This window comes from Epinephelus moara, chromosome 1 (assembly GCF_006386435.1).
Source record: "Epinephelus moara isolate mb chromosome 1, YSFRI_EMoa_1.0, whole genome shotgun sequence".
NCBI classification, from domain to species: Eukaryota; Metazoa; Chordata; class Actinopteri; order Perciformes; family Serranidae; genus Epinephelus; species Epinephelus moara.
Genome location: NC_065506.1, coordinates 45,220,216 through 45,236,701, shown reverse-complemented (window position 1 = coordinate 45,236,701; position 16,486 = coordinate 45,220,216). Strand labels below are relative to the sequence as shown.

Below are 16,486 nucleotides of genomic sequence, written 5' to 3'. Positions count from 1 at the left end.
ACAATTTCCTCCTCATTAGTCGCGCGTCTCAAGTTCAGAAATGTCTTTGTCTTCTGTGTGGTGGCTGCGCGCACACACACACATGCACACACACGCACACGCACGCACGCACGCACGCACGCACGCACGCCCTTTTTGTTTCATTAGTTAGTGTGAGCAAAGCCACGCAGCGCCACACCTTTTTGGTGTCACAGTATTAGCCGGGATGCTGAGACGGAGCACTCCGGGGAGCCTCCTCTCATAATTACTCCACATTTAATTCGTCCCGAGCAGCAGATGCTCGGGATCTTTCTGGACACGCATGAGCGCTCTCTGTGTAGGATTTCTACAACATTTGCACTGTTTCCAATGGCATCCGGCGTTTTGTAATCCCAACAACTGGTGCTTATTGGATATCAGGTGTGAGGACCCTGAAGGGCACACAGCATGTGGTGGCTGCTTCAGAGCCTCAAAGAAAAAGAAAACCACTATCACATTATTACAGATAAATGTCAAAGGCATAAATCCTAATAGGAGAATAACAGTGTCTCATATTTAAGGTGAGGTGGCTTATCAGTGTCAGAAGATAACTTTGCTTTGCTCACTTGCTTCTCTTCACTCTGCAAAGGACTCTCTGTGTTTGGTGGGACTTGTCGAGCCCTCAGGTTTAAGCAGAGGTGAATTATTAGAGAGTAGAAAGAGGAAAGAGAGGGATACAGTGAGAGAAGGTAGAGGAAGACAAAGATATGCGAAGGACTGTTCGAGAGACTTTTCTGTGTTTTCTTTCCCGCTTGGCTGCAACTACAGAGAAACTGCCAAAAACAAACTTTAATGGAAATGTTATTATTGTATTCAAGACTTTGCAAGGTGTTTTTTAACAGCTTGAAATTCGAAGGCACTATGAATGAGATTCTCATTAAATTCTCATTGGAGACTTATTGTCTCATCATGGCCCAGTGCTGTTCCAACCTGGACGGAAAAGCAATCCTGGGGAGAAACACTGAGTCTCTTTTACTTTTTCTGGCATGGAAATATTCAAATTCAGAGATACTGGCACAAACACCGGCAGCTTGAATCCCAAATAAGCAGCACTGGGTGTTGAATATCGGCAGAGTGGTAGCGTTCTCTGCATGTGTGTGTGCGTGCGTGTGTGTGTGCGTGTGGTTTTATTTTCTAGAGTGCTTGGCTCGCTGTGCCACTGGCTCTGTATGAATGAAGGCAGGGCAGCTTGGCCGACTCCGCCGAGGTGAAGCCGTCCAAGATTCAGTGCTGGAGGCCATACGGGCTGCACAACCTCACTTTTTACTTGATACACACTCGCATTCACACACTCCTACTCCAAGATGCTCTCCCTACGGTTTCTAGGCTCCCAGGGTCGAGGTGCAGCAGCCAGATAGTGTGGGAAACTGGAGGCTAATCCAGTCGGGAAAACTGGACCTGTGAGTGTTGGAGAGGTTGCTTGTGTTGTGACCTATTTTGACACTTCACCCATCCTTGAGCTGCTTTCATAGCCCTGTGGCCCAGATGAGCCAAAGTTGCAGCAACTATCCGCTCTTTCAGAAGAAAGAGTTGATGGTCTAACAGGTGGCAACAAACAGCTCGTGATTACCTGTGTAGTAGAAGCTGAGCTGGAGCCTTTGTGGCTGATTGGGTCAGTGATTATTCAAGTTGATTTATGTACACTTTATGCAATCATGTTGTACACTGAGCTCAGTAACATATTTCATCTATCTGATTGCAAAAAATGCGTAGGAACATGTGTAACGCTGGTCAAATGGCTCAGAAAAAAGGGCAATGTGGTGTTCCAATTAGTGTCGATAGCACTGAGAGAGAAAGAGAGGGCTCTGGCAGCGTCTTTGGCTGGTCACTGGGACCAGTCACTCCAGTCTCCCAGTTAGCCAGTGATTTACAAACAACAGATGGTTTGCTTTAGAAAATAGATTTTAGCATCTCTTCTCTTACGTTTTCACCAGAATTATGCACCAGTGCGCTGAGTAAAAGCCAGTTTGGGGAGAAGCAGACGAGTGCTGCCTCTTCTTTAAGGTGCTTATCTGAACGTGTGATCCAATCTTGTGATGAAAAGAAAGAAATATGCTAATATTCCCCCACTGCGCGATGATAGCGGGGAACAAAGCTCAGCTAATTGCTAAGATATTTGTTGTTACAGTTGGTACTTTTCAATAACAGGATTTGTCTGCATTGTGGGCACTTGTGTGATATATTGAATAAAGTTAGTTCATCCAGGAGGGGGATGACCTAGTTTCTCATCCTACATTGGAGCCCAGATTGTCAACCTCATTACTAAGACCCCCCTTCGTCTCAATGTTGATTTAGGTTTAAAACCTCTTTAATGGTGGTTATCAGTTTGTATTTTGGTATCCCACTGTGGGTACGTGTTGAGTCTGTTGCTCTGTCAGTTCGGTCCTTAGTAAAATATCTCAACTTCAAAGAGATGCTGGCGCTTCAATCATACGGTTCTTTCCTTATAAGACTGCAAAAAGGGTGCTCAATTCTTGGAAATGTGACAAATAACTGAACAGCTATTGGATGGGTTACCATGAAATCTGGTGCAGACATTCTTGGCTAAGCCTTTGACTTTGCTGAAGCCCAGTTCAGACCAATGATTCGCAACGAGATGAAACTGTTATAGAACGTTGCAGAGAGAAGTTGCAGCGGTGTGAGCTGGCCGACTGAGCTCGACTCAAGCCGGCTGATGATGAGATGATTCACAGTCTCATCTAGTTGCATTGGTGCGAACCGGCAGGTTTTTAGAATGTTGCAGAGCGGCGCATTGTAAGTAGTTTCATGATTCAGCTCGTGATTCAGCTGGTAAATCTTTGGTCTGAACCGGGCTTTATGTTCAGCTCAAGCTATTGATCCTAAGAGCCGATGCACACAACAAGATAGAGCTGGGCGATATATTGATAATATATTGATATCTTGATATGAGACCATATATCGTCTCAGATTTTGGATATCGTAATATTGTAAGTGTGGCCTTTTCCTGTTTTTAAAGGCTGCACTATAGTTAAGTGATGTAATTTTCTGAACTTACCTGACTGTTTTAACTGTTCAATTTTCCTCTTTATCTACCTAGTCCTTACATCCACATTGCTAATTATTATTTATCAAAAATTAGTGAATATTTTGTGAAGGCACCAACACTCAAGTTTATAATATCATCACTTTATCGATATTGAGGTATTTGGTCCCAAACAATCTATTACATTTTCTCCATATCGCCCAGCTCAGTAACGAGGTAAGGCTAAACTAAATGTCCACTTGGTGCCTTATATCCAAGACCTGCCTTGGGACCTCATTGGGGCCGTGTCCAAATGATCAGTCTAAGTGGGTCAGGTACTGTAGGGCCCCGCTGTACTGCTGCTGGTGATGTGTCTGTGTGTCAAGATGTCTAACACTAGAGTGGATCCATGCAGAGACACAATCAGCTCTGATCATGTTATATTCACCACAGGAGAAAAATGTGTTTTTGAAAAAAGACCAGGAGTGTGAAATGTGAATTGTAGGAGAAAATGACATGTATTGCTCCTCCTTTCAACTGTGATTCCTCGTTAATTGGTGCCACATCATGCTGCCGCCAGTTTGGGTGTTCATTTTTCTATTTGGATGTGTTTGGGTTGACCTGATTTCAAATAGTGCCTAATTATCCTCTGGTCTGTCTGAACAGTGTGACTGTCCTCAGATTCTTTTTGGATTGGGTCTAAACGACAAGTGTTTATGCACCTTGTATTTGGGTAGGTGTTTTTAATGAGTATGTTTTGGACCGCCCAGCAACCAGATCTGAGAATGTAGAGTTGAGCTAGACAAGCTGAGATGTCCTAAAATGTCCACTGTGCAGAGTACTGGTCCTTCGATTTAAGCCACTGTGCGATTTTGGGCTGCCTAAAACTAAATATGACCATTGTGAAAGAAATGTGTCGATATATTTGGTTGTGGCCCTAAAACTGTGGGTTCAAGGATGGTCGTTGTCATGGTCTTGAGATTAAAGACAGCCTCGTATAAAATTCTGAACAAACAAACAGATAGCAGCTCGCCATGGAGGTAAAACATGCTAAAAGAAATGTGTGGGATTCCAGCAAAGAGGAAAACCTTGTGGAGTTGTGGCAGCAGAAGCCTTGCCTGTATGATGTGTCCTCCAGCTCTGACCATGATCACGTAAAGGACAAAGCATGGAAGGAAATAGAGGCAGAGTTACAGCTGCCAGGTGAGAAACCTCAAAAAACTGTATAAAGATAAAGACCTTAATTTCTTGTCCATCCAGCAGTTTTACTTTCAGATGTGTGATGGACATAAGTCTCACCAGACTGCAGTCATGGCTGTAAATACCTCTCGACAGATACTTGAATACTGAGATACTGTATTTGTACTGAATATAATTTTTACTGATGTGACTATGATGGAGTTTGACAATGGTCAGTTGTGTTGTTTAAAGATCTGGATGACCTTTATTGTGTTTGAAGGTATTGAATCATAAGCTTGATGAAATGTGGTTTGGCTAATTGTCACATGACAAGAAACAAAGTATGATATTCAGCTTTCAAGGAATATTCCCTCATTTAATGTGAAGTTGCTCCTTGCTTTCTATAATCACAGCATTCAGACAGATATTTCCAATCACAGCCCTCAAAGTCTTATAGTAGTTTGTTATTTACTAGTTATTTGAATTCCCTGAGTACTGTTTCAATGAACAGTGCTCTGCTATCTGTGCACCTGTCTGGTCACTATAGATCCCTCTGCTCTCCATCGACTATCTTACTCAAAATCATTAATGTTAAACAGTTAAATGGTAGAAACAAATGCAGCCTTGATCCCGATATCCCTGAGATCTATAAACACGCCTCCTATCGGCCTTTTAGACCAATTATCCTTAACATGTAACAACTCCGCAGTCTGGTTTTAGGACTGAAATGGTCCCTAATTAACGTTTAATCGACCCTCCTGTCGATTCTAATCAAAACTTTTTCTCCCAACCGTATTTAAAGCAGAAATCCACACTGAAACACCTGGCTGCTCTCCAGTAAGAGCTGTAGCCGATGCACATTGCATTTCTGGGGCCATCCTTTGTGTTTGTTGTTATCCCTACGACTAACTGGCCAAATGTGGCATGTGAAGCGACATCAACATGTTGAGCAAACTGCAGTGGAGTTTAATTGCACAGAAAATGTCAACAATCAAAAGCATCAACTACACATGTCAGATTTTGGTGTCAGTCCCTCAGAGTTAGAGTAAGGGCTTTTTATTTTCTAGTTCAGACACTTTGCATTGATGTTTAACAACCATACAGAAAGAAGTCCTTTGTAAGAGAGAAAACAGTGGAAAATGGACCAGGATGCAATGAGGCAACCAAAGTCAACAAGTCTTGAGTTTAAAGAAAGGGGCATACGTTTTGTTGACTCTGGCTCTTTGATTGCTGTTGTATTTGTTCCTTTTATATACAAAAGTCTGTTGAAAGCAAACTGCTTCATGCTGTCTCAAACCACTCCAGGAAATCTAGGAATCATTCACTGATGTCGAGGTTGCTGGGGCAGTCTGAGGAGAGTGTACATTTGAACTATAAATTACAGCACTCTCAGTAATAGTTCAAAATTGCTTTCTTGTGAGACCACTCTTCTGTCTGTGCCTTTATGCTATGAAGCTACAGCCACACAGGGCTGTTCTACAGGTACTTGTGTGTTATCCACTGGCTATATAAAATGTACATAGCCACTAGGCCTGTCACGATAACAAATTTTGCGGGGTGATTAATTGCGCCAGAAATGATTGCGATAAGCGATAATATTGCGTAATATTGTGCTTTTAAGATCATTTTTATTATTGTTCGACCATTTTTGAACGTATGTAATGATAATAAAGGCAAATAAAAAGAGAAATAAACATTTATTTAACAAGAATATTTACGAATGCAAAAAAATTAAATTTAAATATCCGAAATAACACGTAAAAATACCAAAATAAATAAATAAAGACCTTATAAATCCAAAAAGATAGACTGTCAGTCTCTCACTCTCAGGTGTGCAGTTAAGTTGGTCGTATTCGCTCTTTTTGTTGAGATGGCTTTAGAACAAACCCGGCACACCGGCTCGTCCAAATTACTGGGCTCCCCTCTGTCATTTGGTTTAAATCCAAAACACTCCCACACAGGGGCCGTGGCATTTGGTTTAGGAACAAGTTCTCTGTCTTTCTCTGACGCTCAACTCTCTGTTTTTCTCTCTGTCTCGTCTCCCCATCACGAAGATTGCACTGTGTGTGTGTGTGTGTGTGTGTGTGTGTGTGTGTAGCCCATAGCCCCGCTTCCCCCACAGAGACAAAGACACTCGATGACAAGAGCTTCCTCTCCGTTCATTACGCTAATGAACCAACTCACCTGGCTGCCAGACGATGCACGGCAGTGAACGCTCTTGTCGTCCAGTCTCGAGGAAAACAAACACGCATGAATATGGCAATTAATCGCGGCCGGAAAAGTTACTGTCTCCCTTTTAGTTTACCGTGCAATTAACCGACTTATCGCACATCGCGACAGGACAAATAGCCACTGTGACCTCACCTATTGGTTTTTGGATTTCTGTTTCCAGTGCCTCGAGTTCAGCGTTTTGGCTGCCACCATCTTTGATTTTTGGAGGGAGAAGTGACCATATTTGTATGAGAGTGGAGCTAACCCTAACAGGCTTAAAACCCTCCACACAAAATGTACTTACTGGAAAGACTGAAAATCTGATTCCTTTTTTCAGGGAACATTGGCTTTAATGTTGATTTGTCAATAGGAAACACAAAAAGATAAGTAAGTAACATCACATGCCAAAAATACCTCTACAAAAATGCAAATCAGCAAATCGTTATAATCATACGCCAGTTCTGGCTTTAACTGCCATTGTTTAAAAGCTTTATAGACAGAGGTATGAATGAACTGAACTGAAAACACACTGAAATAACATTAACTACAGCTATGCATATACTCTTGAAAGCTGGACTACAAATGTGGATAGACAGGGAGAAACACACGCAAGCCTAAGACGTGGTAAGATACGATATTCCTCACTATATGAAGTGACTGATAACAAGATCTGTATCATGGGTTGTAAAGAAATTTGTCAGGTTTTTATTTTGTAGACAATTAATCTGGATTTATAGCGTGATGGGATGACAGCACAATGATGTGTGTGCTCCTGCGCTTTCATGTGATATGCGTGGCATTTCTGTGCGAGCCTGCATTCGCGAGTAATCCATCCAAGAGTAATGTGTGTGCAAAGCTGTATGAAAGCTCTGTTATACATCATTTTATTGTAATTTTTCGCTGTGAAAACATTGGACTACCGACAAGTGCTTGGCCTTGTCGGAAAGCTATGATTCCGCTGTTTCACGTGATATGCGTGGCTTCTTGCTATGACGGTCGCGGAGAAAATCAGTAGAGAAGAACAGGTGTGAATTTGGACGCACTATGCGTCGTTCGGGCCCATAGGGTTAAATAAATATAACAACAAAAACAATATCTGCTCTGTTGTTGCAGAGCACAATGAAACAAATCTTTGAGTTCACACAGCCTCTCCTCTTCCTGTCTCCATCCTCTGTGTGCAGGGGGCGTGTCAGTCACTCACACTTAGGTAGCAGCTGCAGCTGGGGGAAATCTTTATGCTACCAATGATATGAAGTTATTAGCTGTTTTTGAGATGGTCTTTTTCCACTCTTATCAGTAAAGCATGGACAAAAAGCATCAGTGGTGGTCTCGACCGGTCTCGTTCAAAAAACCCGAGTCCGCCCAGTCCGAGACCGAGACAAGACCGAGTAAAAATGCCCTCGATTCCGAGACGAGACCAAGACCCTCAAAAAATGGTCTCGAGACCAAGACCGATCTCGAGTACTACAACACTACAATCAACTCTAGTTGACATGAGTGATATTGTGATTCCATACACAAACATTCTGCCTGAAATGATGCTGCATTTCCATGTGGGCGGGACCCCTGCGGTGTTTTGTACTGTGAGCAACTGTTAGCAGAGCCTGTGCAGGAACAAGTTTTGCATCAGTGTCAGCACTGGAAAAAAAGCATTGCTCACCTTGATGGTTTATCAGGGGTTTGAGATTCTTTCAAACTGCAGTAAGCTTCTTTAGCGTTTCTCTCACAAAGAGTAGAGCTGACCTGCAGACAAAAATGAACTGAAAAAGTGTTCAGATCCAAATGAAGAGCAACTTGTATCAGTGTCAGCGGGAGGTTACTACCTTCTGTGTATAAGTCAGCAAATCTTGCTTCAACAATTAAACTGGATTCAGCAAACTACTGAAAGTTTTTCTAGCAAATTGGGACTTGCCTTACTGTGACAATTAAAATGCAGTATTGTTTGTTTTATCTGGTTCTAGTTCCACTAACGATCTCCTGAGCAAATATAATGTTGCCCATTATGATCTCGATCATAAACCTTGTTTTGGCATCAGGTTCCAAGTCTAAGACCTGGCTCCCAAACTGTTCACTCACAGCACTGGCTTGAGTGAATCTATGACCTGGATGAAGAAAGTCAGAACACCATTACTTTAACTCTCCTCAGCTGAAAATACAAACTTGTGATTGAACTGCTACACTGTAGATTTTAGTCAAAATTTGAAGACTGGAACTTCCAATTTTCCATCACGCCACACAGAGCAGAGAGGTAAAACAGAGGTCAACACAGAGGTCTCCAATCCAGCATTTTTTCTGGATCAGTCCACAAGTGGCAGCAGCTGCCTCTTCTGTAAGGCTGTTGTAGAACACTTATTGTTGTGGGAGAAATATATATTGTGTAAGCTAAAATAGGTGTGTTATGAACAGCAAAATTGGCAACTCTGAAATCACTCAATTTCTGCAATTGCTCACAGCTGAAAAGGAAAAATGAATGTTTCTCAAACAAGGGGTCTGCAGTGCAGCCAGCACATTACCAATCTGCCCCCTAAAACCCCAACCAGGACTACATGTACAGGAGGTAGACAAAATAATGTGAGCGCTCTAAATTTCAACTATAAACACAGCTTCAAAAATCAGTTATGGGCCTGGGCCAGTTCTATTTGTCTCACAGAAAAGAGCTGTTTTTTTTTTAAGTTGAATTTATTTTACTAACACAGCTACAAAGAGGCAAAATGATCTAAGCCCAAACTGCGGGAGCCTCAGTCAAACAAAAAAGATATTTCTTGGGTTGTGTCTTGAATGTGTTGAAGACAGAAGTCTGAAAATGTGTGTCAAGGCAGACTGCATTCTGCCTCATACTGAATAAGGAACTGAGCTCACCTTTGAACTGTTCTTTTATGCTTTGATTTACCCCGTTCATTAGAATTTTAAACCTTTTTAGCCTTTTTACCTTCAGAAACTTTGTGGCTTGATGTGTTTTTAATTGATTTTGGACAAAATTGGAGCTCTGTGGTAAAAAGGATCAGGTTATTTAATACTTTCATCACACGAACAAAACATACTAGGATCGGTTCATTGTTGGTTTGGGTCATGGGTCATTGAATTAGCTGACAATAAGAAAAACATATAATATCACCTGTATGCTCATTGCAACATTGTCCATCACTTCCCGGGTTAATTAAGCAGAAAATAAACCTATGAAACAATTAAACAATATCCAGTGCAGCCACAATGGCAATGTATTCTTATAGAACAGTTTGTATGATATACTCATGAACAATGCCTACAAGTTAGCGCCCCACAAATGGCATTACTTCCTTAACATACAGTTATGTATTTACCAGATGTTGCGCTAGACTTTTTCGTTGCCGGTCATTTTGACCGACAGGGTCATAAAAATCCGATCATAATCTATTTGTACCGGTCATTTTAATTTTCGTTTTTAAATGATAATAAAGATATTCAAAGACATTTAGTTTTCATTCGTTCGTTTTTAATGAATCCAACAAGCAAGTTATAAAGTGTGCATTAATAAGGACATGAACGAAAAGATGAACAGACATCCACACACCCGTGCCATTAGGCTTCGCCCTGGGCACACCGGACGGCACTAACGCGTCACTAACGCGTCCGGTGTGTCCAGGGCGTTATGTAGTTATGCCTGTAGGCTTGGTGACACAAAATTAAAATTGTAATGAAGTGATTATGGTACTGAAAAATGTGTTTGGTTATGCACTGTTGTGTTATTTTAAATTATAAACACAGTGTTTTCTCCTCACGTTCCTCACTCAGTGCGTGTTGTTATTTTATTTTGAAAATTGTCCGGATTCTCTCGTCTTTTCTGTTTGGTACGATCCGCTTGATCCAGCTTGACAGAAGCGCTTGCGGCTCGCGTGAAAAATAGACCAGACGCCGAACTGAAGCGCTACCTCTACTCCGCGGGCGCTCCACTCTGCTCAGCGGCCTGTGTGGACAGTCAGATAGGTTAACATGGGCGCTGACTGAAAACTGCCTCCGCTGCTGGGTGCCGTGCCTCGGTTCCGCATCCGGTGTTACCAGGGTGTTATGTCAACAACGCTACATGAAGCAGATGAATGACCTTTTCTCTGCAGTGTGAAAACGGCAGCCACTTAAACCACTGACTGTGCACTCCGCTGCCGGGGTGGTGGGCAGGGGTGGTAATTGCAACCGGTCAAAATGACCGACGGCCTTCAGATTTTCCGGTCATTGTTGTAAAAAAACGGTCAATGACCGAGAATATCCGGTTAACGCGACCCCTGGTATTTACCAAGAAGTTATGGAGGATAGGTTTAGCCAAGTAAATTTACAGAGGTTAGGTTTAGGAAAACAAACAGTGGTGAGGAAGTATATTAAAATGAGTCAAAGCTTACTCAAAGTTAACATGGCTCTAAACATGTGACTCCAGGGGAAAGTCTGGGTTTTTGTGAACTCATCCATCACCCCTACCTGTCCTCTTACAAGACCACTTGGAACTGCTTGCTTGTTTACTCCCATCAGCGCATTGGTCACGTGTTCAAATATGTAGGAAAACATTTTGTGAGAACAGCCTGACAGTGGAGCCTGATAGAAGAAGTCATTCCATCTAATCACACTTGATCTTAAACGTCAACAGTAACATCAGACTTTTTTGTTAATCCTTCATTTTACCAGCCACACAACAAAAGGAGCAGAAACAGAAACACAGATACATGTTGCTGTTACACAGACATGATTTCAATCAGGAGAAACTCGTCCTGAGAGAAAAGAATATTTATTTACATGTGCACATATGAGAAATGTGAAAAGTCATTGGCAATTAGACCCCATCGTGATGTCATCTATTCCAGGAGGGTGGTAAAGACGAAGTAGATTACGGACCGCCCTGTATGGAGTCTAGACGCTGGTGGTGGTAATGAGATGAGCTGAGGAAGGAGCTGAGGATCTGGATAAGGTGACTGGAGGTGAATGAGGTGGAGGAGGGTGCAATGATTCGGCCTAAAATGACAGCTGAGAGGAGAACAGATTTAGAGTTTGGCAGCAGCAACATGGCAAAGTTTAATTGGCTAACCTGGAGAGGGAACACCTATAGTCAGCTGATTGGAAGACGCTGAGCTTAATTTCTTTAACCTGATTAAAATCATTCTGATTGGAGATTCCAACCTAACTGCTTACATGCATAGCCCACACATACACTTGATAAAATGATCCGATGGGATGTGCATTACCATGCCTCATGGTGTTTGCTGTTCCCTTTTTGTAGTATGTAACCTTAACTGTACACTAAGGTAAGCTAATGCTACATATCTCAATGACTTTGCTCATTTTTCACGTTAACGTTACGTTACAAGGTGAACATTTTAATACTACTAGCTGCTTCTCGCATCTATTAAAAATTCACAAGGCTCTTTGACGTTAAAAGGAATCAAATAGAAAGCCATGCCGTAATGAGCATGCGGCTAACGTTAGCTGGTGGCTATTTCCTATCATGTTTATTCATTTAACATAAGTTGATGTTGCCGTTCGTTGTTTAGATTGACCGTTTTTGTTTTGCCACCATCATGTTTCTGTCCCTCCCAGAAGCGATGTAACCTGTACTCCATGTGGGGCAGTCATGCGCAGAAAGAATACAGTTATTTGCACCAGAGTGTAATGATTGGATTAAGTGTTTACATTGTTATTTGGTGCTAAAGTTTTCACATGAACGGATTATTAAAGGTTTACACCACAACTTTCAATCTGACTACTGAAACCAAGTTGGGGTTAAAGCAAGAGGCAATTCACTTCTCACTATCAATCTCCCCTGGAACTTAAAATCCTGAGGGAAAAGCAACAGGTTCTTGTCACTTCTCTTGTGTTTTCATTAAAAGGCAATCTATGAATGGTACAATAGGAAATCTGAGCATGAAACATAAACAGATGAAGCAGGTTGAGGTGAGGAGTTTACACCAAAACTCTTAAAAACATGACAGCAGAAGGGGAATTACGGTAGAGCTTTATTGTTGCCATTTTGACCAAAAGAAAAATGATATATCATGCAGATAAATGTTCCCGATAATGATTCATCTGTGAAGACTACAAAAGTGTTTTTAATGATGAAGAGTTGTAACAATGATAGCCTCTAATTGCAAATGGGGATAAATGATTCCCTCAAATTTTTAAGCCTGAATTGAGGCAGGGCACGGCGATTACTGCTGATTACAATGATTACTGTCTTGAAAACAGTGAATAGGAGAACTCCTAATTATCTGTAATGGTGTATGTTTTCGTCTCTGTCATCTCAGGGAGTATGTAGTTAAGACTCTGATCTGATACCTCACTAGATGCTGTGTGTGGAACAGCACGTCTGCCTTGCTTTCATGTGTTATACAACTATTTTACCACACATTTGATCTAATGAATCAAAGCTAATTGGCTCATAAATTCTACATGTAAACACTTAATCAACAGGTTACTGATTAGCAAAGGAAAAAACAAGTTGCTGCCTTCACTGTCTGCCTGTGTGTCTGTCAGCTACATGTCTCAAGAACTGTAATTTCAACATCTCACCTTTGCCCCCACGGATCTGCTCTGTATTTTTTTTTTCTCCAAGTGAGGATTAGAATATATGCAGTTCACATAACCTGGTCGAGATTAATATATATTTTAAAACGCTTGAAGATCCACTGATTATTAAAATTGTGTGTCATCCATGAGAGACAATAAAAACTTAACTAATAGTCACAGTTGTCATATTGAAATTTAAGGTGTGCTGATGGATTCATGTTGTCAACTCATGCACTGAGTAACATTACAAGTAAATGTTCCACCTTAAAAGTTGCCGGCAGTCGGCCCAGTGAATTAAGACTTCATCTGCTGCTAGAGGCAGCAAAAACATAAGTTATTTGTATAGTTATAATTCATAATGTAAAACCTGCCTCGGTATGAACAGTGGTTACAAAACCAGCCACAACTCAGCCCTGAGCAGAGTGACCGTCCTATACTGACCAATCAGACTGCAGTGTTCCAGCTCCACCTTTTAGTACCAGTGTGCTAGGTACCCCAACAGAGGGGGGACCAAACATGGGGACGGTACGGAACGGTTCTATTGGTACCATCCACAACTTTTCACAGTGGAGACGGAAAAAAATGCGACTTGGAAAATTCTCAGTCAGGGGCAGCCCTAATGTTAATAGATTGTATTCTAAAGTTTTACAAATGACACGTGGTTTCTTCAGGTTTCAGTCATCATCAGGATACTCTTCAGACTGGCAGCATTATTACATTATATGTCATGATAATTATCTCTAATAATCAATATGAAAAAAAATGATCATGATAGTTTTTTTTTTGCCACGTCGTACTGTGTTAATTATAAGTCTGAAAGACAGAATGAGAGAATTGCAAAGATCATTGGTCAGACATGTAATGACGTGTGGGTGTAGGGTTTTTGACACTGTGGAAAAGTGGAAGTGACGGAAATAATTACAACAGGAGGGAGCAGCAGACAGTAGAGGCAGAAAGATCATTCCTATTGAGCTGTCACCCAAAAAAGATGTATTGTCATTATAATATAAAAGATGGTTTGTTGGAGATAATTTAGGGTTGGTGTGTGTATATATGGATCATAGTCATGGAAGCACAGGAAAATGAGCTTCCATGTGCAACATAGTAATCAGCACCACAGCAGGGTGGACAGCTCCGCTTCAGGCTCACAACACTAACTCTGCATTCACACATACAAATACAAAATAGTGCAGGCAGCCTGTGGCCTGTCATGAAGCTCTGCCGGGGTGTTGCATTAAGCCTGTAATTTACATACTGAGCTTCGGCAGAACAGTTGTTTCCTGATGTAGCAGCCATACCACACATGAGGAAGACATTAATTCCCTGTTGCACAGTTTGTTTCACGGGCACAGAATAGTTTTGTTTTCATTTTAGCTTGTGGTGTGTGTTGTTGAAACAGTTTTATTACAGCAATGACACCTGAGCTGGCGGGGCTGATTGGTATTGCAGTGCTGTATCTGCACCGAATGCAAGCCTCACTCTTGGTAGTAAACAAGTCTGTGCTTCTCTGTCTGTCTACATTTAAACAACTCGTCTGCTTGTCGCTCTTGTTAGGCATTTGTGGACTGGAGGAACTTTTAAATTATTCCAAGAAGTCTCTTTTTACTTGTGTCTACACCACAAGAACTAGGACCCATCGCAGTTCTTAGAATGCAGTTTTTAGGGACTTTGAAAGCTCCTATTTCTGAGTATGCGTCTTCCAGTATAGTGACTGGACCAGATGTAAGTTTATGTTGATTGGTTAAACACATGAGCAAATGCAGCAACCACCATTTTTAAAAACCAGTATACTGGAGCAGTATACCAACTGCTGGCTAGCTTACGCAACTGTAGTGTTCCGGTTGGTGGTGTAGAGCAAACAAACAAACAAACAAAAGCCTTGAAAGTATGTGGTTTTTGGGGCAGCTCCCCAGTGGGCAGTCCCTCTCACGGAGTCCCCTGAGCTGTTCGGTCTGAAGCTGCCTGTTGTTTCAGACTACATTTGCATGAAGTTGAGCTTTTTGTAACCTTCGCTTGTGGGGCTGCTGGGCACCTTTTAAATTTCTGCGGCTTTTAAATCCATGTGTGTGGACAGCCCGTAAAGACTTTTTAAACAGCCTTTAACACAAACCAGGATTGAAGTGATTTATCAAAAGCAGCACTACCTGATGGCCATATCATATTTAATTATTCAAGTCTCTACCTTGAAAAACATGAATAAAATATCACTTATAAAATGCAAATTTACCACGTAAAGGAATACTTGCAGAACATGCAGTTCCAGCCACCTTTTGAGTGTTATAAAAGACTGAAGAATTTTTAAATGTAAAGGCAACTTCACTTGTGAAGCACTTGCCGAGCAATGTTGCGAACCAAATGTTTTCATATAACAGGTTTAAAGTGAAGGAACAGTCTGTATCACCTGCTAAAGTGTACTATCAATGGTAGGGATCGGTGTCATTAAGATTTTATTGATTCTGCTACTCTTATTGATACTCCTTATCAATTCAGTACTTTATCTGTACTCTTATCACTTCTTTTTTAAAGTTTTTTTTGGGCAGTTTTGCCTTTAATTGATAGGAATGTCAAGTGTGAAGGGGAGAGAGAGAGAGAGAGGGAGTGACATGCAGCAAAGGGCCACAGGCTGGAGTTGAACCCGGGCCGCTGCGGCAACAGCCTTGTCCATGGGGCGCCTGTTCTATCCACTAAGCCACCGACGCCCCGTTCTTTTTCATTTCTAAGTGATTGCTTTTTAAAAAATGTATTTGTTTGAAAAAAGAATAAATTCAGGAGGATTTATGAATATTTTGAAATAACTAATTGTTGTTTCTAGAGCAGCAATAGTCACTATATAAATAATATTCCTGACATGACAATACTGAGTGAAGTTTAGTACTTATTAGTCACTATAAGTCATTCCTCCTGTCCTCTGTTCTCCTGTCCTGCTCCCTCTCTGCTGATGTGATTCACTATGTGCAGGTAACATTAGTGCTGGTAGAGAAAGTAGGGGCTGTTCGTCTCAGCCAGCAGCTCAGTTTAAAATACTTAAACCAATTTTAAGATAAGTGTCAAACTAAGTTAGTCTTTAGTTTATTAACTATTCGCTATCAGCCGAACTAGTGTGCTGTCTTTGTGTAAGGAGCATATTGAATATCATTGTCTGCATGTTTAGATGTTCATGCTGCTGAACACATGTATAGACAAAGTATTGGCTTCTTACTCGCTAAGGTTTAATTGCACTTACAGTAATGAGTAAAATTGAGTTATTTTCACTTCATTTCCACCGCGGCGCTCTGCTGTTCGCTGGCTTCATTCCTTGTCGTGTGTGTGTGTGTGTGTATGTAAAGGAATTCAGCCCCGGCACAGAGCGCAGATGAAGGTCTGCAGGATGTTAAGGAATTAAACCTAAACGTTTAAAGGTACAGATAAAAGAACCGATAACATCATAGCTTATCAGTACTGCTGTCTTTGGTAATTAATACTGGGTTTCAGTACCCACCCCTAATTAATGGTGCCCAAGACAGACTCTTCAATTTACTTTGTAGAATCTGTCGGCAGCCCTGTGTGAAAGACGACTGGGGGGGGGGGGGGGGG

The 16,486-nt window shown here is 41.5% G+C and overlaps 2 protein-coding genes across 2 annotated transcripts in view; one reads left to right on the top strand and one right to left on the bottom strand.

Moving 5' to 3' along the window:
- Nucleotides 1-16,486, top strand: part of LOC126395229 (protein kinase C-binding protein NELL1-like) — a 457,381-nt gene that overhangs the window by 761 nt on the left and 440,134 nt on the right. The window lies entirely within an intron of this gene.
- Nucleotides 1-16,486, bottom strand: part of txlng (taxilin gamma) — a 765,700-nt gene that overhangs the window by 680,794 nt on the left and 68,420 nt on the right. The gene's annotated exons all lie outside the window — the stretch shown is intronic.